The following is a 21,845-nucleotide window of genomic DNA, read 5'->3' as shown; positions in this document are numbered from 1 at the left end:
GTCCCAGCCTACTTGCAGTCTAAAGCAAGCACCCTGGGCCCTAAGTCCTGACCATCAGGCCTTACAATGGACCAAGGGAGAGAAGGCTGAGGATTGATGGTTCTTCAGGCAGAGGTCAGCCTGGTCCATTTTCCTGCCCTGAGCAGCTGTCCTGCATGATGAGCAGCTTGAGTAAAATTGACACCGAGCCCCTGATTCTGTGCCAGGAGCATTCTGGTCCTTATGAGGCTCACGGAGCCTGGGCTCCCAGCTAGGAGGGGGCCCCAGGTTTTCTGGTGGAAGTCCACTGGATTTGTTTGTTCATTTGTTTGTGTTTTCCTTTCTTCTCCTTCCATCACTCCCCTGCCTCTTGTGGAAAAGAGATCCCACAATCCCCGAGAGCCACTTGTCAAAGGGACTAAACTGTTCACCTTTGGAAATCTCATCTTTAGGTTTTATCCCTATTGCTCCTTCTGCCACAAATCACGTTTCTGCCCGTTTTACCCCCAGGGGAGATGATGAACAGCCTGTCACTGGGTACCAACTTCTCTATGCAGGGACCCTGGGGCCTTTTGGTTCATAAAGTCTTTTTTGTGCTCTTTTTCTTCAGACACTCTAAACTCATCTCCTTTGCTGGGGTTTTTCTTTTCTTTTCTGGAAGAAGAAAAATTATAAGGAGAGGAAAAAGAAAAGCAGGGGGAAGAAGTGAGCTAAGACTTAAATTCGTGCCATGTCTCCCTGAGCTGAGGGGGACCAATCTGCCTGAAGGCAGGACATGGGGAGATGGCCCTCCAGATGCTGTGCTCCTTACAGACCAGGACCCTTATCAGAGAATCCAGGAGCTTGGGCCACTCTTGTGCATTTCTGCACAAATAGTTCATGGTCCAATTTCCCTTCATGGACCCCAGGCCCCTGCCACTGTTGGGTGGGTCTCGCCCTGGATGCCTGGGTCACAGAGAAGCAGAATTTTCAGCCTCCGCATGGGACGACAGAAAGCTGAGGACCGGGGTCAGGCACTCAGCCCCTCTCCTTCCCTGCCCCCCTGCAATCTCAGGGATGGCTTCCCCATACACTGACTTGGGTGGCTGGAGTGGATGACTAATGCATGTCATTTTCAAGATGCTCTCTCTGCACAGGAAAGTACATTCAGATCCAGGTTTTAATTGTGTGTGATTTTAGCTGAGATGGTGTTAATTTATTTCCTTTGCTACTTCAGCGGTTCTTCATCACGGTGAAATTATCTGGAATGTATCTTTTTTTTTCTTTCTTTCTTAAGGACAAAGAGAAGAAGCTGATCTTGCTCTTTTCCCATTGACTGAGGTTTAGAACATTCTAGGGGCTGCCAGATGCTGTTCAGGGGGAGCTTCAGGTTGGAGACCCTATCACCTCCCACTATCTAGTCTCCCTGCTTCCAACAGCCAGATTTCCCAAAGGGAGTGCTTGATGCGAAGGATCTTTACCACCCAGACAGACTCTTGGGCAAATTGACCAATACAGTGGATTTTTCAGGCAGAGCTGGCCCCAGTTTCCAAAATGAGAGATGCTTTCTTCCTTGGACAACTTGAGAAAAGGGGAACAACCTGACATCTACAAAGGGCTTCTTGGAGGAAAGGGACTGTCAATCAAAGAAAGATGGTGCAGGAGGCACCTAAGACCCCCGACTGGTGCTCTGAAGCTCATGTTATCGGACTTTGGTTGCAAGAGAGGGTCTATCATGTGGGTAGGGCAGCATGAATATGATACCCCCTAGAACAACATTGTGTGGTGGTTTTTTCTTCACTCAAACTCTTCCTGTGATGAGCATAAAAATAGCACACATGCCTTCAGAGATTCTGCTGCGTCTTGCCCCAGAATTTTGCCCTCTTCAGGAATGATCCTTTTCTATGGACCTGCACTAGCTAAGACCATTTTATCAAGCCTGACTTACTCTAGTTTTTACTATAAAAGTAAAAGAATGTTTATTTTTCAAATGCAGAATTATAGTATCATTTCGAATGTGCTCTTCAATCTCTATTTAAGTTCTAAACTGGAGGTTAAACTTCCCCACCCCTCCCCATTGGAGAGTCACTGAATCATTGCTTAGATATCCAGCACAGGAAATCAGAAGAGCATTAACTATGCCAGGCTGGGACTATTCTAGGACACTTTTGTCTCTTGTCATTCTCCCCATCCCGTGAAATCTGCATCTTCTTCGGTCATTCTGGCACATAGTAGGAAATTCAGGAAGTACCTGTTGCATAACTCTTACAGTATTAAATTATTATCAAGTGCTTGGCACAGTCCTGGTGCCTGACAAGGTGTTCAGTGAGTGTTAGCCATTGTTCCTAAGGTCCCCCGTCCCCATGTCCTGGAGTCCACCTTTCTTAAGAAGCTCCAGCTGGTGGAGATGCTTATATTCTTTTCTTTTTTTTTTAAGAGAAAAATGCTTTATTTAATTTTTAAGTTTTTTAAAAAAATTTTTTAGAGAAAGAGAGAGAGCATGAGTTGGGGGGTGGTGGGCAGAAGGAGAGGGAGAGAGGGAATCTTAAGCAGGCTCCACACATAGCGTGGAGCCCAGTGTGGGGCTCCGTCCCATGACCCTGAGATCATGACCTGAGCTGAAATCAAGAGTCAGACACCCAACAGACTGAGCCACCCAGGCATCCCAAAGAGATGCTTATATTCTTAAGGTGCCCTGGGACAGCCCTCAACATCCTCTTATTCTGCAGAACTTAGGTGTTATCTCTAAATGGTTGCCGCTTGTCCAGATACCAGCTTCTTTTGGTGTAGACAGAAGCCCAACACAGTGCTTTGCTCAGAGAAGGGCCTCAGCTCATGTCTGTGGAGGGAGAGAGTGAAGGGTCTGGGGCCCTCCCCTGGCAGCCCCTTTGGTCAGGGGAGGCTGGGGCTGGACCACACAGCTCCTTGGTAAATAATTAAGCCTCTCTGGTTGTGTTTTTTGTGTATAGCGCCCTGACTTACCAGCACATGATCATGGCTTGAAAATCATTCTGGTCAGCCCATCTTTCTAGCATGGCTAGGGGTTTATGGGAGGCTAGTATCATTCTGCTGTTCACAATTTGTTTCTGACTTCTCCCTAGATTGCTTTGAATAGCTTTGGAGCTCAGACAGCTCTTCCTTCCAGTTGCCTTTGGTCATTTCCCGGCCATGTCTCCTGCAGCCTCAATCTTTATAGGGCAATAAGTGTACATTCCTTTCCCAGCCTGCTGTTCCCAGACATGTCTATCTGTCCATTCATCCCCCACCCCCCAACTGCTGTTTCTTAAACACTAAGCATATACTTACTATGTGATCCTGCACTCCCCTTCCTAGGCATGTGTCCCGGCAAAATGAAGACTTGTGTCCACATAAAATCTTGTATGTAAATGCTCGTAGTAGTTTTATGCGTAATAGCCCCAAATTGGAAACAGCCCGAATGTCCTTCAGTGGATGAATGGTTAGAAAAACTGTGGTACATCCATGCCACGGAATACGAGCCAGCAACAAGAAAAGGAATGAACTATTGATACATGCAACAATCTGGTTGGATCTCCAGGGCATTATGTTGAGTGAAAAAAGCCAATTTCAAAAGGTCACATATTTCATGATTCCATTTATATGACATTCTCAAAGTGACAAAATTATACAGATGGAGAACAGATTAGTGGTTGCCAGAGTTTGGGGAGGAGGGGTGGTTAAAAATGAGAAGCGGGGTATGGCGTTACTATAAAGGGATAGCACGAGGGATCTTTGTTCTGTTTCTCGATTATAGTGGTAGTTACACGAATTCTACGTGTGTGATCGAATTGCATAGAGCCACACGCATGTGAGCACATACAAGTGCACGTGAAACTTGCATAATCTGCATAAGGTCCGTGGCTTGTCCCAATACCCATCTCCTGGTTTTGGTTTTTGTTTTACAAAAAAAGAACCTTCAGCTTTTGTAAGGGCGTGATGCTCAGAATAGGTTTGGAAGGGCTAGATTCTCCAGTATTAGGAATATAGCTAAAATACTTCAGTTCTTCTAACCTACAATGAATCCATTTTCCCAGAATCATTATAATCTCATCTGGGAGCTCTGTTTGTTTCCAGCCTATGCCTCCTCTTGGGGTATTGTATTCTAAGTGGATCATCTACCCTGTGAAGTAAGACTACAAACTTATTTTGTTTATTTGATTATCCTAAGCCTAATCAGCTTCACCTTCAAGTTTAAGGGAGGTTCTGAATTCAATTACCGTAGGACTTGGTTGTGCTCCTGCTTTATTTTAGGGCCAAGTCTCTGAGCCCATGGTGAGCTCCTGGTGATCTGAGGCCCCACCCTGCGGTTGTCGTGGGGTACCTAGTGCTGCCTGCCCTTGGGGGTATCCAGGGGAGGGGTGGGCTGAAAGAACCATTCTAAGACTTGATTCATTTAACCTCTCTCACTCCTTCCCCAAGTGAACAATCGCAAGAGCTCTGCTCTCTTACCCCTCCTAAACTTCTGGAGGGGAAAGACAGGGCCTTATTCTGCTCCGGTTACTCTTCATCTCCCTGTGGCTCGTCTAGGCCAATCCCCACCTTTTGCATCCTGATCTTCTGGGGCTCCCAGGATGGTAGACAATCAGCTGGGAGTGAATCTCACCCCCTTTCCTATCTCCTTAGAAACAGACTAGGCTTGCCTGGACAGAGCCCCTCATTTTGTGGGTGAAGACCCTGAGACCCTGCAGTGATTAATGGCAGAGCTGATCTGCAGCCCCCCGTGGTCAGCCTCTCTTGGAGAAGGAGTTCTGTTCATTTATTTCTGGTTGGCAGCCCTGGTTTGTTAACTGGGGGAATTTGGGTGACAAGAGATGTAGGACTTCATTGGAGCTGCCCTGGCAGTAACTTAGAGCCAGCCTTGCTCTGGGCCCCCGCCCACTATTTCCCCTGGGACCAGATCTTCAAAAGAGGCTGATGGGGTGGGGAAAGATCAGGAGGAGGAGAAGCTTCTGGCTCTTCTGGGGGCTCCTTTGCTTTTTGTTGTTCTGGCTTTTTGGAGTACCAGGTTTATCCTCTGAAGGATCAGCCCCTTCCACGTCAGGAAGGCTGAGCATTGGACGGTGTGGGCAGGTGGAGTGATGCTGGGGAGTACTGTGGGCAGACTGGACAGCAGTCATCAGTTGGTTAAACAAGCACCCTCCCACTGCCCCAAACCATGCACACATGTACCCATGCACATAGCAGGGGGTTTAAGCATACTTCTTCCTGACTTCCAGGATGGTGAATGATTGAGGACACAAAGGTTAAGACCCATACGACCTGGTGTGAATCTGGACTCTGCCACTTTCTGGCTATGTGACGCAGGTGAGCCTTGTAGATACTCTTAGACTCCATTTTTTCATCTCTAAATAGGGGTAATGAATAGCACCTCTTTCATAGGAATGTCTTAAGTGTTAGAAGAGAATGTACGTAAAGTACCCAATCTAATCCCTGGTACTTAGTGAGGGTTCAATAAATGTAAGTTATTTTGACAATGCTGATCATGATGATAGTGAATATGAATGTTTTTTAAAAATTCCATATTTGTGTCCCTCATGTTTCAGCTTAGACACTACTTCCTATAGAAAACCTTGCCTGGCCCCACAAGAATGGATAAAGGGCCCCTCCTCTGGCTCCTCTAGCACCCTAGACTTGTCTACCTTAATATTTTCACCTTGTCTAGTCGGTCTTGCCAGCCAGACTGAGTGTGAGAGCAGTGTCCACACCTTGCCCATCTCTCTATCCCCAGGGTTTAGCACAATGCTGGGCAAATAGCAGGTGCTCAAGAAAGATGTGTTGGATGAATGGATGAATGAAAAGATGAATGAGTGAATGCAAAGATGATACAAAAAGGTGGGACTCAATGTGCCCTCTCCACACTGAGACTAGTCCTACCTCTGGGGCTTTGGGCATTCCATTTCTACCTTCTGGAACGTCTATCCCTATCTTTCCATTTTTCTTGAACGTTCCCATCCTTCAAGGTCCAGTTGGACTTCCTTGGCTCCTCTGTGAAGTCTTCCCTGATTATTCCAACCCGCTGTGACCCCTCCTGGGTTGGAACTCACATGGGATTATTTGGTGTTGATTTGACTGTCTGTTACCTTGTTATATTTATGTCCTCTCTGCCCAAACTCTACGTTCCTAGATGGCAAGGATTTTACCTTCTTCTCTCTGTAGCCTCCGTGTAAATTTGTAAGCCTCAGGGGCTCAAGAAATGTGTATGGCTGAGAGTCAGAGGGCTGCGTATGAGGCAGCGGGGCCAGGAGAGCACAGGCAGGACTGGGGGGTGGGCGCCCACTGGTGCTTCTCCCGCCCCCGTTCTCCAGGCAACCTGGGGCAAGTGACTCATTTTCTTCACCTGTCCTCAAAAGCCAAAGTGCTTACTCAGAGGGTGGATGGGAGGAAGTGCAAGTGGGGTCCTTGGAACAGTCACGTTAAGCCGCCCTTACTGCTCTTCCTTCTTCTGGACTCACCCTCCCCCCGCCACACACACACACTACCATCTACTGAGTTCATTCTGTGGGCCTGTGCTTTACATCATCTTACTCTGACCTTTATGAGAACCCTGTAAGCAACACATTGGTCCCCTTGTTTGAAACACAAATAAACTAAGATTCAGACATATTAGGTAACTTTTCAAAGGTCACACAGCTAAGAAATGGCAGAACCAGAACTCGAGCCCTGGTCCGATGCCAAATCTGTACATATTACAACATAATTCAGAAAAAGCATGAAAGTCTAGCCCTGCTCTGCCACTGGCTTGCTCTGTGACCTTTCCCAGCTTCCTTACCGTGAGGTGGTTGAGCTGGGTGGACTTTGCCATCACTCCTGACTCTCAAGCTAGAATTTCCTACTCGACTGTGAGCTCCTCGAGGGCAGAGTCAAGAACTCAGTCCAGGCTCCCTCCCCAGCATCTCCCATCCTCCCTACATTGAGGAGGCCCACATGCTTGTGGAATGACAGACTAGCTGAGTGGGGGGGTGAGTGGGAAGGGGTGCTGGTTGAGAGTGAGGGGGTGTGATGCATTTGCACCAGTGGAGGGCGGCCTGGCCTGGGCAGGAGAGACAAAGAGCAGGGCTTCTGTGGTCTGTCTCTGTCTGGGTTAAAGAACATGGACGGGGTGTTGCTTAGGCTGGCAGTTCTACCACAGTCCCGGGTGGGTCTAGGTGAGCTTGTGGGTTGGGTGGCTGTGGAGAGAGGGTGGTCTCGACTCAGAGCTATAGCTGCCGCTGGTTATCTGCGCTGAACCAGAGCAAACAGGATTCAGCAGTTGAGTTACCGTGACCTATCCTGCTCTCCACAGCTGTCTCTTCTCCAGCCGGGAAACTCAGCCTTCAGGACTCAGCTCTGTGACACGCTCCCGGATGCCCTGGGAGAAGCAATCTCTCTTGTCTGCACTCCTGTGTGTGATTAATGAGAGGCCTTGCCTTGACGTTTCTCACCGCAGAAGAGGCCATTTGAGGCCCTCGACATCTAACCGAACGCTTGATGTGTTTGAGACCCACCGGAGAGGCGTGGCTGTCAGAAATAGCCAGCTGCCCTTGCCCCCTTCCCCGGAGTCCAGTGGGAGGGTCCAGAGTGGTTACCAGCTGCTCCCTTGGGGTCCCTTACATCTACCTACCACTCAGCCACCTCCTTCATGGGCTTTTGCCCCCTTTCCCTCCCCGAATCATGCTGTTTCATCCCGCACATACATATCCATCACCTGCCTGCCATGGGCCCTGCCCAGGAATGACAAGAAGGGGGCCCTAAAGCTCTCTCATTTTATAGAAGACACTATTTCCCACGAGGGAATAGCACAGTCCACTCAAGGGCTAGTCTGGAGGCCAACCGTTATGGACCCTGAGGGCTGTGAGCTGGCAGAGTGATGGCTGGGCTGTCCCTGGGGGGTGAAGGAGGGTGGCATGGAGCCCTGGGGTGATGACATTATCACCACCTTCTTCCTGCCAAACATCCTCCTTGGCCCTGGTCCGCTCAGCACCATGGGGAAGCTGGGGAGGGAGCCACACACAGGGCCGGAGAGCGGGTCCCAGGTACACTCAGCCAGGAGGCAGCGGGTGGGGGCAGGTCCTCGGTTCCCTCTGGAGGGGGCTGGGGAGCTCTCCACTGAGGGGTTCCAATATGGTTGGTCTCCCCACCAACCTCCTCCAATGTGCCTCCCACCCTAACCAGGCCCAGAGGGAGTCACTGTGGAGGGTCTGTCACCGAGGACATTGGCTCCCCAGCCCCTGAGACAGAGGCCCTGACACAGCAGACAGGCTGGGAGGGCCCAGGCAGAGGGGAGACATTGTTCTTTTGGCTACTTTATTTCTTTGGTTTGTGGCTGTTTGACAATAGCAGTAAAAACAGCTTATAAATTAGGTGCCCGGCTGTAAACTGCAGACACAGCCGTGGTGCAGGGAGCCGAAGGGCCCTCCTCCGCGTCTCCCTGGGCGCTCTGCTAGCCGGCCAGCACCCCATCCACGGCCGAGGGCGCCCCTAGACCGTGGGGCTGGCAGGGCGGGCAGGGTGGCGCCTCTGGTCACCGCCCAGCCGGGGATCCGCTGCTGTCGGCTCCTCAGGGGGCTCTTCAGACAGAGATGTTTATATCTTTCGGTGCCGTCCAAATTACAAGCAGGAAACTGGAGGCTAGGGAGCATAAGCCAGGGGGCTATGAGGTAGGGATTTCTTTTTTTTTTAAAGCTCGATTTTTTTTTTTTAAAGATTTTATTTATTTATTTGAGAGAGAGAGAGAATGAGAGAGAACACATGAGAGGGGATAGGGTCAGAGGGCAAAGCAGACTCCCTGCCTAGCAGGGAGCCCGATGCGGGACTCGATCCAGGGACTCCAGGATCATGACCTGAGCCGAAGGCAGTTGCTTAACCAACTGAGCCACCCAGGCGCCCTTTAAAGCTCGATTTAAATCAACCTCCAGAAGATCTCAAATGAGGCCAGAGGGAGCTGCAAGAAGGCAAGGAGGCCTGGCGGTAAGTCAAGTGTGACCTGATGCGCGTGTCCTCTAGGTCTCCTCCTTTGTGCGGTGGCTTTTCCCTCCCAGCCTGTTCAGAAGGCCGGTTATTGTCAGGGAGGACCCACGGGACGGAGGAGGGGTGCTGGTGCAGCTCTGTGGCTGGGCCGGGCCACGCCTGGCTTTCTGGTCGCCTTCTCTGGCCCGAGGAGGTGGCTGGCCCAGCCCTCGATGACAGAAGCACCTCCTGTCTACCCCTCGCCGGGCACAACATCTGGCCTCTTGCCACTTCACCTTCCTGCTCCAGACCCAAAGGGAGCCTCAGGACCTGGGTCAGGGCCTGTGGTGTCTAAGCAACCCCTCCACCCAACCCCTCCCCCCACCAGATGTGGGTATGTGGAGGGGACTCTGGACTTACACACCGACCAGATCTTAGCCCGAGAGTGAGTTCCCAAACCCAGAACCCAGGTGTTTGGCCCCGGCACCCCCCAGTGATGTTTCTCTGCTCCTTCATCCACCCCCTGGCGTGGCTGTGCAAAGCTCCCGTGGCTGGCTGGCTGTGGCCTCTGCATTTGTTTGTTTTCTTTGCCTGTGTCAAGTCATTGGGTGTGTGTATCCTGCCCACATGAGCAGAGCTTGGAGAGCAGGAAGGAGGGCTGCTCCCCCTTTTAGATCGGGGATTCTGCTCTGGGAGCAGGCCTGGCCACAAGGATGCCAAGAGGCAGGGAGAGGACATCCGGGGCACCCAGGTGATGTGTATGTATGCAGATAAATTGATATTGAGGTGCAGGTCACGAGTCTTGTGGGGTCTGCCTTTTTTCCAAGAATTTTGGTCTTTTACTTATTGTCTCATCTTGTGGGGCGGCTGCCCACACATCCCACCCTGGCCCAAGCCCAGAAGGTCTTACAGGGGCAAGTTCCTGGGCTGTATTAGACCAGTGTTAGACCTGATGTATATTAGGCCAATGAGCCACAAAGCAATGTGCTGTCTCTTTTTGAAAAAGAAGACATTTCTGGCCCACTGGAAACATCAAACGTTAAATCTAATAAGCTGTGTGATCTTAGGCAAGTCACTTAACCTCTCTGAGTTCAGAGCTTTTTATCGTGGCAGTTAGGAAAGTGATCCTTGTGAAATTGCTCTGAGGATCAAGGGAGATATTAGATGAGAAAGCTCTGAAAAGTCAAAGTGTTCTAGAATGTCACAACAACGCTAGATCAGCAGGTATAAACTGGTGAATACCGGGAGAAGCGGAGTACTCCACAGGCCCTACTGAGTCTGTGTGCTTACCACCTGTGCTTGCTGGCTGGGTCCTGTCTCTTCTCTCTGCGCGGTGTGTGTTTCAGTCATTTCACACACACACACACACACACACACACACACACACACACGTGCAGCTCTACGTGCTGCTGATTGATCATTGACACCCCAACCCCAGGCACTTGGGGGGCCCAGAATCCATGTTTCCCCACAGCATGGGGCCCTGGACCAGGAGTAAAGGCTCTTGGGGTGACAGCCCCGCTCCTCACCACCCACAGCCCAAACTCTAGGGTCCAGGAGACGCTTGGGTGACTCTGGATATAAATCTGGATCCATTTGGGGATCTCCGGGGCCAACAGTTCCCTTGGGGGGCCCAGGGTGACATCCTGGGACATTCTTTGGCTAGCCTGCACCTAGTGTAGCTATTTCCAGGTGGGGAAGGCTCCTCGGTGGGTAGTTGCCACCCCCCCACCCCCACCCCCACCCCCCACCGAAGAGAAGGGTCTGTGAGCCTCAGGAAATATGTTTATGGGCCTTAGTAACACCTCCTATCTCATTGGGTGGGTTTACAGCTAAAAAGCATTTCTAGTTTAGCAGAATGGGAATCAGAGGATCTTCTTTATTATTGAACTTTAGTTTCAGTCTGGAGAAAGTCTTCCCAACCGATGTGTCCACACCAGACATTCAGGCCAACCCATGTCCCCCCTCCCAGGCCCAGGTCTTGGGCCATCCAGCACACAGGCCTGGCATAGCTGTTCCAGCAACTCTGGGAGCTCCCCAGAGCAGGGACCCAGCCCCCTTTGCCCCCCACCTCCCCGCTTCCTTGGTACATCAGTATATGACTCTGTATGCAGGGGCTTTTGGGTAGCTTCAGCAAATGCAGAATGCCTAGAATTTCTATGGGGCTGGGCCCAAGATGAACCACACTTAAGTTCCAGTTTCCCCATGAGTCTAGAATCACAGTGAGCTGCAGTGTGGTGTGGCAGTGTGGGGCCCCTCTCTCCTTCCTTGTCTCCTGCCATCAGGGAGGGACAGTGTTGGGCTGGGGTGCAGGCTGTGAGTGCCAGGGTGCGTGGGTGACCTGCATCCCCATGGTAATGCCTCTTGGGATCTCTGCTCTGGTTCTACTGTGGCAGGAAGCAAAAAGCCTACCGTTAAAGCCTTCCTCCCTGCTGTCCCCAGCGTGGTATTTTTCCACCTACTCCTCTGGCTTTGGTATCGATTTAAATAGAGAAGGCAGGTGGGGGGGGGGTCGAGTGGGGAGAGGACCTGGGGAACAAGAGGCAGCCTGAAGGAGAGAAGAGAAGAGGAAAAGGAGAGAAAAGCAGGGTGGGTGGGCAGAGAGGCAGGGCGGGGAGGAAAGAAGGGAAGAGCTGCAAAGGAAGTTGAGCAGAGGATGGGGAGCCAGGGACTAAAAAGGGAGGGAGCCAAGGGTGGGGGTGGGTGGGTAACACAGCTTCCCTGGTGGTCGGCGGAAACTCCTCCCAGGCCACCCCTCCCCCAGCCAACTGGAGGGATCCGCCTTCCTGGGATTCATCTGGAGCCCAGCACCCCATCCCAGGGAGAATGCGGCAGGGACCTGGTCCTGGGGATGAGCCCCTGTGGCTTTGTGGGATATGTGTGGGCAGAGCTGTGCCACTTTCTGGCCCACCTGACAGGAAACCTTTCCCTTTCCCCCTACAGCCCCACCGGTCCTAGTGGGTAAACCCTGTGCATAATCATCAGGTCCCTTTCTATTAGATGAAGGCCCTTGGCATTCGGGGCTTTCCTCTGTCTGCTCCAAGGGGAGAGGTGACCTCTGAAAGGAGCCCCCCATTCCTGCCCCTGTTGGGGGGTCCCTGGGCCTCTGTGCGGGGCCCAACCATGCTAGGTGCAAGCTCTTTGGGGGTGATCCCCATACCCTGGGCTCTGTTGTCCCCCTTCCTTTCTGTCCTGGGGCTTTGGCTTAGAAAAAGACAAAAACACAACTGTGTTTATGGGCACAGTTGGATTTGTCTGTGTTGCCATGACAACAGTGAGGGAGTGAGGGCTGCCCCTGTTCTCTCTCCACCCCATACTCTGCTCCTTTCACAGGCTAAAAACCTCTCTCTGTCTCTGTCTCTCCGTCTTTCTCAATTTCCCTTCCCCCTACCATTATTCCTAATTTCCATGGGACTTAAATCTCCCTCCCCTGTCTCTCCCTCTGGAAAGAGTAAGGATGTGCATATTTCTCCTCAGTCCTAAGACTGTGGGTTCCTAAGAACTGGTCCCAACCACTGATGGGGGTAGTGTCCCCATGTTGTAACTGGGAGCAGAGGGGGAAGGGCCCTGGGCCAGGTTTGTTCACCAAACAAGATGCTGAGTCTAAAGAGAGAGCAAGGCAGGGCGACCTCTGCCTTTGGGGATTTGGCAGAACTTGTATGGGTTCTGACAGATGCACATAGGGCATCCAGCAGGGGGCATTGCGAGAAATGGCCCTACTGTGTGAGGGCAGGGCTGGCATGGGTGTTTGGCATCGGGGCTGGTGGAGAAGACATTGCAGACTGAGATAACAGCTTTGGCAGAGCCACGAGGTGGGAACCAGCCTTCGGGCTCGGGGGCTGCAGGTGGATGCAAGGCGTGGCAGAGAGGACGAGGCTGGACTTGCCCTGGTGCTCAGGGGCGTCATCCCTATCCCCCCTCTCCTCGACCCTCCCTGGCAGCAGACCTTCAGGGAAGCCTCTTCAGCTGCTGGCCTGTGCAGGTCTTCAGGACAGGGCATGGTAGACATGCTGGGCTCCACGCTGTGCTGCCAGGGATAACCTTCCTTAGCCCTTGCCCTCAGGGTACCATGCGTCAGAACTCATCGACATATGTCTCAGCAACCAACTCTATCAGAAGCATAAATAAAATATGAAATTATCAAAAGATAACCAGGGTGATGTGCTTTATCAGCTCAGGGTAACAAATCAGGTGGCGGATGTTTTTGATACTTACATTAATCCTTTAAGCATCCATCGGCAGGATTTAGCGAGAAGCCCAGGATGTCTTTCTCGATGTTCCTGTCTTCCTCCCCATCTCTTGCCCCTTGTACTTGTCAGGAAAGTCCTTGGGCAGTGGGAAGGGACCTGTGAGCAGGTCATTGGAGGGCTTGAGCAGCCCATGCTTCTGTCCCTGCTAATGAAACAATGGTCCACATTGGGCTCACACGGTCCCCTGGGCTTTCTGTTGCTGATCAGATTCCTGCACAGCCCCACACAGGAGTGTTCCAGGCTTGGGCCCCTGACATACCACAAATGAGTGTCTACTCACGGGTTCAGCCGCTGTCCCCAAAGATGGCCAGCTAAGTAGCTGGGTCGGGGAGAGTTTCCAGCCATAGAACCAGCCAGTCTGCCACCGAGATATTCTAGACTCCAGTAGGAAGGCCAGATAGTCTAGATCAGTGTGTCCCGGATCGTATTGTGTACTACAATCTCCTGTGTAGAACTTGCTGGAGCACAGATTCGGGGCCACACCTCCAGAGATTCTGGCTGAGCAGGTTTGCGATGGGGGGAGCCTAAAAAGGTGCATTTCTAACAAGCCCCCATACAGTGCTGATGCTGCAGTCCAGGCACCACAATGCAGAGCCTTGTCTAAATTCTCCTTGGTGTCCATTCCCGCCAGTGATGTTCAAGGTCACCGTCTCGGTCCGTCAGGACTTAGTGCATCTGAGTAAATAAGAGATCGACGTCTTGGCCCTTCTCCTTTCCAGAGGCTCCTTGGGCCCTATGCAAATGTGTCTATTCCTCTCTGGCTACTTTGGAGACACCTTTACCAATAGTTCTCAGAGTGGGGTTCCTGGACCAGCAGCGTAAGCATCACCTGGGAACTTGTTAGAAATTCAAATTCTTGGGCCTCACCCCACACCTACTATACTGTGTCCTTCTATGTGATGGTCAGTGAGAGGCAGCCACAAGAAGAGATGCAGGAGAAGCTCAGGAAAACAAAGTTTATGATACTCACAGATTCCGGAAACAGAAACACACCGCGCAGGGCCATGTGGGGCCACACCAGCGTTGTCAGGAGGCGGAGGACCTGAAGCAAAGGAGGGAGCCTGGCCCACAGCCGTGGCTGGGGTTTCTGAGGGAAAGGCAAAGCAGAGCAGAGCAAAGAGGTTATGATTGGCTAGTTCGAATAATTTCGGTGGGCTCTAAGTGGTAGGGGCGGTCGCAGGTATCTGGCCCTGGGATGGTTAAGGCAGAGGAGTATTGCCTCCCAGAGTGTATGGGGCCAGGCAGAGGACATGTGGCTCGGGGTGAGTTTCCATATCAAAGGCATGCTCCCCTGAACTCTTTGCCATCTCTAAGACTTGGTTAGTCCTAGAAGGGGCAGTCTCTCTCCCCGACTAGAAAGGTTTTTTGTTTGTTTTTAAAGATTTTATTTATTTATTTGAGAGCGAGAGAGAGAAGAAGAGAGAAAATGTGTGTCTGCTAGTGAGCAGGGGAAGGAGCAGAGGGAGAAAGACAAGCAGACTCTGTGCTGAGTGTATAGGCCGGACACTGGGCTCCATCCCACGGCCCTGAGATCATGACTTGAGCTGAAATCAAGAGTTGGACGCTTAACCAACTGAGCCACCCGGGGGCCTCCAGAAAGGTTTTAAAGATGTCAAAGCATTATATACAGAAAATAAAAAATATAAACAAAACACCCACTGATTCAGAAAGGCCAGGGAGGGGCTCAGCACTCTATTTTAACACCTCTCCAGGTGGTTCTGGCGTCTGGGGAAGTGCGAGAACCATTGCTCTATAGAGACCAAGAGGTATTAGAAAGGCAGCCATAGAATAGCTCCCAGAGGTGTTTCCACGAGGGAGCCCCTTCCCCCAGCGTCAGCTAAGCAGGGCCGCTCCCCTGACTCTGCTCCGCAGTCCGCCAGGCAGCTGGGGCGTGGGGGCAGGGGCTGCCTGGCCGCTGGGAGCTGTCAGCCGCTTCCAGCCTGCCCTGTCACTCCCCGCTGTGTGTCTCTGGGCTTGTCACCCCCTTCTTTGAGTCTCCTCAGCAGAATGTGGAGACTGAACCTGATGCTCTGGAAAGCTGCTTCCAGGCCTGCCTATGCTTGCTTCTCTTTATCTCTCCTCTGAGTCCTCATCTCAACCTTGAGATAACGCCCACCCCTGGGATCAGAGAGACGGGGAAATGGGGTGATATGGGGGGAAAGTGCCCAACAGGTGGTCGGGGCCTGATAAATGTTTGCTGAGTCTTAAATCACTCTCTTGTCCTCCCAGTTTTGCCAAAACCTCTTCTTACTCCTTATTTCTGCCATAGTCTGTGTTTTGGTCAGGCCTCGGGGGACCTCCCTTCTCTTTATAGTATTAGCCTCTTTGTACCCTATCAGTAGTGGGCGGGGAGAGGAGCCCCCTGTGTACGGCCTCAAGAATCGGGTGATGGAGAGAAGAATGGGGTCACTCAGTATCACCAGGCACCCAACAGCCTTGGGCGCACGACGGAGCCGGCCTGCTCCAGTCCTCTGCTCTGCGGCTTCCTGCTAAACCCAAATTCCCCTTCCTCTTTTGGGCCTCAACTAACACCCCTGAGCAGCAGCTCAGAGTATCTGAGCCCCGAGCCCCGAGCCTGAAGGATACCCCTGAGTTTCTTCCCTGCCCGTCACCACTCCACTCTGTCTCCTCCCCCTCCCCCCGCCCCCGCCCTTCTCTGCCAGGGTGCCTCTGCCAACGGCTGGTTATTTATATCCCTGAGCAGCTGCTGACAGACAACTGGGAGCTGGGAGGCGGCTGACAGGGATGAGCTAGGCAGAGATGACAGGGTGGTAGGCGGAGCTGTCACTCTTTGCAGGACGGCTGGGCAGAGCCTCCCCTGCACCCAGGAGGTGAGCCTTAGGCAGGCCTGGCGGGGGCATCTGGGGAGGGCACCTCAAAGGCAGCAAGGACTACGAACCTTGGCGGCGGGGCAACTGGGCTTGGAGGAGTGAAGATCTTTGTCCCTGTTGACCTTTTTCAGAGGGGAGGGATCAGCTCGGGCTTCGTTATCTGGGCACGTGCCCCGGCACCTGCTGCTCACAAGCTGGATGACCTTGGGCGAGTCACTTCCTTACGCCGGTAAAGTGAGATGGTTGGAGAAGATGTTCTCTCAGTTCTCTTGAGCCATGTTAGCGTAGGGGTTGCGGACATAGACCCTGGAGCCTGAATCTTGGCTCTGCTACTTGCTTGCCGTGTGACCTTGGACAATTTCCTTACCCACTTTGTGCCTCTATTTCCCTTTCTGTGAAATGGGGGCTTTTAATCGCATCTACATCAAAGGCTTTCTGTAGGGATGAAAGGAGTTAATTAATACCTGTGCTAGCATGAGAGCGGTGTCTGGAACACAGTCATCTAGTCTAAACAGAACCTCAAGTCTGATTCTTTGGATCTGTCCCCTTGCTCTAAGGTAACTATATTGGAAAATATTAAGAGAAAAGGGTGAGGCCCTTTATATATCTAGGGCAGGGGGGAGGGGCAGTGGGGGTCACCTTGAAAGCACATTTGTGTATATATAAAACTCAAGTGGTGCCGTTAAGTGGTAACCTGCACACCGGCAAATGTTTGGGCTAAGGCTACATTGGCTCTGAGCCTGACCTCGTCTTCTGTTACTCCACCTGTGACCTCTGGGGACGGTTGTTTGCTCAAAATAGCGAAAGGTCAAAAGGTTATTGTGCTCTTTTTCCAGCTCTGTCTGTCTGTCATTCTTCCTAGATGTCTTTGCCTCTCCGGAGCTCCTATCTTCCTTCCAATCCCTTGCCACCCCTGTTTTAAAAACTAATACCTGGTCTTGGAGAGAACAGAATCCCAAGTATGTAATTAAGTCCCTGGGCACAGCTGTGCCTACAGCACCAGCCTGGCTGTCAGGGTGGCGCGGGGGGGGCTGAACAGGAAAGGGGGCGGGTGACCTTGGAGCAGGGAGCCCGGCAGTCCATGTACCAGCCTGAGCCCGGCGGGCAGGCAGACAGGCACTCGGGGTTTACAGCAACACCTCTTCAGCTGGGGTGTCTGGGAGCAGGTCAGGCTGGCGTGGACAATGGCCCCTTCTCTCTCACTCATCTTGGCCCTCCCGGTTAGAAAGGAAGCTTCTCTGTAACTGAGGAGGGGGACAGAGCGAAGCAAAGGAAGCTGATGGGTTACCACGGCAACCAGCTGAACACAAACTCTTAGCCTCAGCTAATACTTGACTTGCAGAACTACTTCCATGACCACAACTTAAAAGAGAACACACACACATATAACCCTTTGAAAGGAGAGCAATTGTTGACGCATTCTTCTGTAATCATAGCAATTAGTTTCTAATGTTGAGGTCCAGATGCATTGTGAGGACGAGCTGAATTTGTTCCCTTTTAGAGAAGCCCCGTGCCATGCACTCTCTTCTTGGAAACCCGAGGCATTGGTTCCAACATCCTAACATTGCCCAGGAGTCACGTATGGAGGATTACGTCGCCCAAATCCCTTAATCCTTTGCTGAGTCATGCTGGTTGTAGACCTAAGTTAAGATTTCTGGTTTCAGAGAGTCTCCTGCCTTTGGCCCAATGCCACAGCAGAGGGGAAGAAGGGACAGTCAAAAATGGCTAGTCATTCATTAAGCAGTTCCTGATCGCCCACTGTGTGCCAAATGCCAGGAATTAGAAGTGATAATAAACATAATAAAAATCTGGCCCCTGTCACCAAGGAGCTCAGAACCCAGGCAGTCGGAGGTATATAACACAAATTACCTGTTACTACCGATAAGGGATCCACATTTGCAAATGAGTTTTATATATACACAAATGTGCTTTCAAGGTGACCCCCATGATGCACGCTTTCTTTAAGGGAGAAAGTGGGAACTGGGAGGGAAAGGGTGAGAGCTGGATCTAAGACCATGGTCCCTAACACCCCTAGGCCTTCTACCTCCTCCATCTTTGCTCGCACTGCCTCTCAGCTATTGGGGTCAGCTGCGGCTGCCAAGCTCCTTCCCTCCCGGGGGCAAGCCTCCTTCTCAACTGCATCAAAGCTACCTCCTCGTGCAGGGGGTCAAGCTTGTGTCCTACTGGTAGCAACCTAGTGGCTGGAAGGGCCACACTGGGAAGACGTCTTTCAAATGAGCATACTGCCCACACATTTAACTTGCATGCGCTCGTGCATGGCGTCTCATGTGATCACCAGCTAGCCCTCCAGATCCCACTTCACGGGTGCGTTGCGGGACCTCGGAGAGGTCTGTTGTGCACAAGGTTTAGGGTAGATCCTGAGACTGCAGTATAAACACTTTCAGCCCTGGGTCCGGACAAGCAGAAGGGCTGGGTGGCTGGTGGAGCCAGGCCTGGGCGGCCAGGTCCCTTTTTGCAGACCTCTGCTCAAATGTCCCTTCTTCCCTCCTACCTTCTCCAAACTGCTTCGTCCGCACCACTCTCTCTCCCCTTCATCCTGGGTTTTCTTCTCGATACTCCTCGCCACCTGTATCTGATCCGTCTGTGTGCTGTCATGTCCTCATTAGATCAGAAGCTCGTGGCTAATTTGCTCACTGCTGTACTCGCTGTACCTAGAATACTGCCTGGCACACAGCAGGCATTCAATCTGTTTGTTGAATGAGTGAATGAATGAAAAAAATGGAAGCTCAAAACAGATCTCCCTGCCCCCTGCTCTGCCCACTTGGGGGAAGATGCCACAGGAGATGGCGTCTGAGGAAGCAGGCTGGGACCATCCCCGGGGCAGTGCGCCTGCCCCCTCCCGGGGACCCGGGAAGCATACATGGCTAAGGCTGCACGACAGGGACAGGGGTTTCCCAACAGCCCCTGCTCAGAGACAAGATAACAAATGCAACGGTTTGGGGTTTGGGGTTTGTCACTGCTTCCCACTTCCCCCCCTCTACCCGTACCCCGCATCACATCGGGCGCAGGCCTTCCGGCTGCATAGGGCCCTGTTCTCCCGCAGTCTCTGCTCCCATTCCCAGAGCCAACTCCCTCCCGCTCCACACTGACACTCCCAGAGCTCATCTGGAACCTTCTGATTTGCATCTCCAAAGAAATAAAATAAATTCCACTAAATGCTGTTTATTTTTCCTTCTGTTTGCCCCGAGGCGGGCCTCTTATGGCTCGTGGGATCTGGAGTGGGTAATCAAGGTGATTTCCATGGTTTGGGGAGCCAGGGAGCTCAGGGGCCTTCACAGAAAAAAAGAAAAAATGGGAACTGCAAACTTCAGTTTGAAGTGGCGGGGGGGGGGGGGGGGGGGGGGGGGGGTGGGGTCTCGGGCGGAGGAAAGATAAAACGGCAACAAAACCTGCCTGACACAATTACAGCCACATTTGCATAACAGAGACCGAGAGCTCTCTTAGAAGGAGTGGTAATTAGATTCTCCGGTGTTTAGGGACACTTTCCAGAAGTGGGGAGAGGAGATGGAAATGCAACCTTGAAAGTGGAAAAAGAATGAACAGAGGAGGATGGCTAGCAAGCAGGTGGCGGCACAGGAGGGACTCCAGACCAGGGACTAACGGGCTCCAGGCCTCCCCCTGCCCGCAGGTAAAGATTTCCCACCCAGATCTTCTGTCTGCCCAGCTCCAGGGTGGGGGAGGTGTTCAAGACTCAAAAACCTGTAATCTGGGAAAATTTCCCAAACGGAAGGATCGAAGCACAGGGTCTGGGGGAACATTTCTGTGTGGTCAGGAATGGCGAGGAGTCCTGTGGCAGGAGCTGGGGGAGCAAGGGGAGGGTGGGAGGAGAGATCAGAGCTCGCGGAGGCCTTGAGCATCATCTATGGGTGTTGGATTTTACTCCAAGTGAGAGAGAGGCCACTGGAGGGCTGGAGAAGAGCAGTGACATGGTACGATTTTTCATAAAGACAATTCCCCTGCTGTTGGGCAGACTGGCCGGCGCAAGGTTAGAAGCAGGAAACCCAGCTCGGGGGCAGACAGGCAGACGCGGTTGTCAGAGGGTCTAGGTGGTAGCAACGGACATGGTAGGACGTGTCTTGGAGCCAACAGAATTGGTTGCTGGATTGGATGTGGAATATAAGACGAAGGATTCAGGGACTGTGGCCAAGGTTTGAGCCTGAGCAGTTGGAGCTACTCTTAACTCAGATGGGAAAGAATGCAGATAAAAATCAATATAAAGATAAAAGTTCTGTTTTGGAGATGTTAGGTTTGAGATGTCTATTACGTCTCTAGGTGGAGAAGTCGATGAGAAAGCTGGAAATTGGAGGCTGGAGTTCAGAAGAGGTCTGGCCTGGAGCTACAAATCTGCAGATAGACCGCCCTTAAGAGTCATGAGAACCATGTAGGAGATGCTACGGCAGTGCTTGTCCATGGTGAGGAAAGGTCTGAGAATGAGCCCCGAGGCAGAGCGGTGTAGAGGGTCTTTCTGGCAGATTGGTGGAATAGGAGAGGTAAACTGGGTAAACTGAGGCCTAGGTTTCAAGCATCCTATCCCCTCCACCCCCACTCCTGAAAAACTCTCAAGGCTTCTGGTCCGGGAGATGTGAGCGGACGCAGCCCAGTTGTCACTGAGGGAAAGAGAGACAGGAAAGAGCTAATTGTGACCTGGATGAGTCCCTTCCCCTCCCAGGCCTCAGTTTGCTCCCCTGTAAAAGGAGGGGTCAATGCTTGGGCTCTAAGGGCCCTTCCAGCCACCTCCAGAGAGTCTAGGGCACTCAGGGAATAGAACTGACCTCAGGGAACAGTTGGGCTAATAGATACCTCCTTCCCCTCATCTGACTCTTGTTATCTACAATAGAGTTGATCCTTGTTACCTGTGGATTCTGTATTTGCAAATTCATGTATTCATTAAAATTTGCTTATAATACTAAAATCAACACTCGGGGCGCTTGGGTGGTCATTCACAGAAATGTGAAGAACGGTGAAAAGTTTGAATTGCCCAAGACCCATGTTCCCGAATGAGGTCAAAGGAGGAGCCCTCTGCGTTCTTGTCTCGGCTCTCAGACTGTAAATAAGTGCCCGTTTCATGGTCTATTTAGTGCCACATTTTCTACACCTTTGTGCTTTTCGGTGGTGATTTCACTGTTTAAAATGGCCCCCAAGCATAGTGCTAAAGTACTGTCTGGTGTTTCTAACCTCAAGAAGGCTGTGATGTGTCTTATGGAGAAAATATGTGTTTAGATAAGCCTCGTTCAGGCATGAGTTATAGGGCTGTTGGCTGTGAGTTCAGTGTTAATGAATCAACAATATGTATTAAATTAGGTGTCTTTACACAGAAACACATAAAACAAGGTTCTGGATTGATCGATGAAAACGTTGTGACAGGAGCTCACAGGAACCTCACCCTGTATTTCCCTTAGGAGCAATGGTTCAGTATTTGCTAATTCAGTGTTTGCAGAGATTTATAGACCATAACTACTGTGAATAAGGAGAATCGACTGTATTTAGTTGTTTGTTAAACCCTAGTATGCACACACACAACATTGTTTCAGGACTGCTAACCATACCCCTGTGAGAAGTGAATTTATTAGCTAAAGTACAGAACCTGAGGACAGTTCTTTTTGTCTTTAGAGTGTCCAGTCAAAACTGTTCTCCAAAGTTTCTTCGTTCTTTTCTTTCCCATCCTCTTCAGTGTGGGTAATATGATTCCTGTATAATGTAGTTTGGTTTACCTCTTAGTTTCTATTCCATGGTGGGTTCCCCTGACATTCTGGTTATTTTTTAAAATTTGCATATGGTGAAATTCACTCTTGGTGTATACAAGGTAACAGGTCTTGACAAATGCAAAGTCATGTATCCATCA

The sequence above is a fragment of the Mirounga leonina genome, unplaced genomic scaffold (genome assembly GCF_011800145.1).
Source record: "Mirounga leonina isolate KUSES-001 unplaced genomic scaffold, KU_Mleo_1.0 Mir_154, whole genome shotgun sequence".
NCBI classification, from domain to species: Eukaryota; Metazoa; Chordata; class Mammalia; order Carnivora; family Phocidae; genus Mirounga; species Mirounga leonina.
This window is presented reverse-complemented; position numbering follows the sequence as displayed.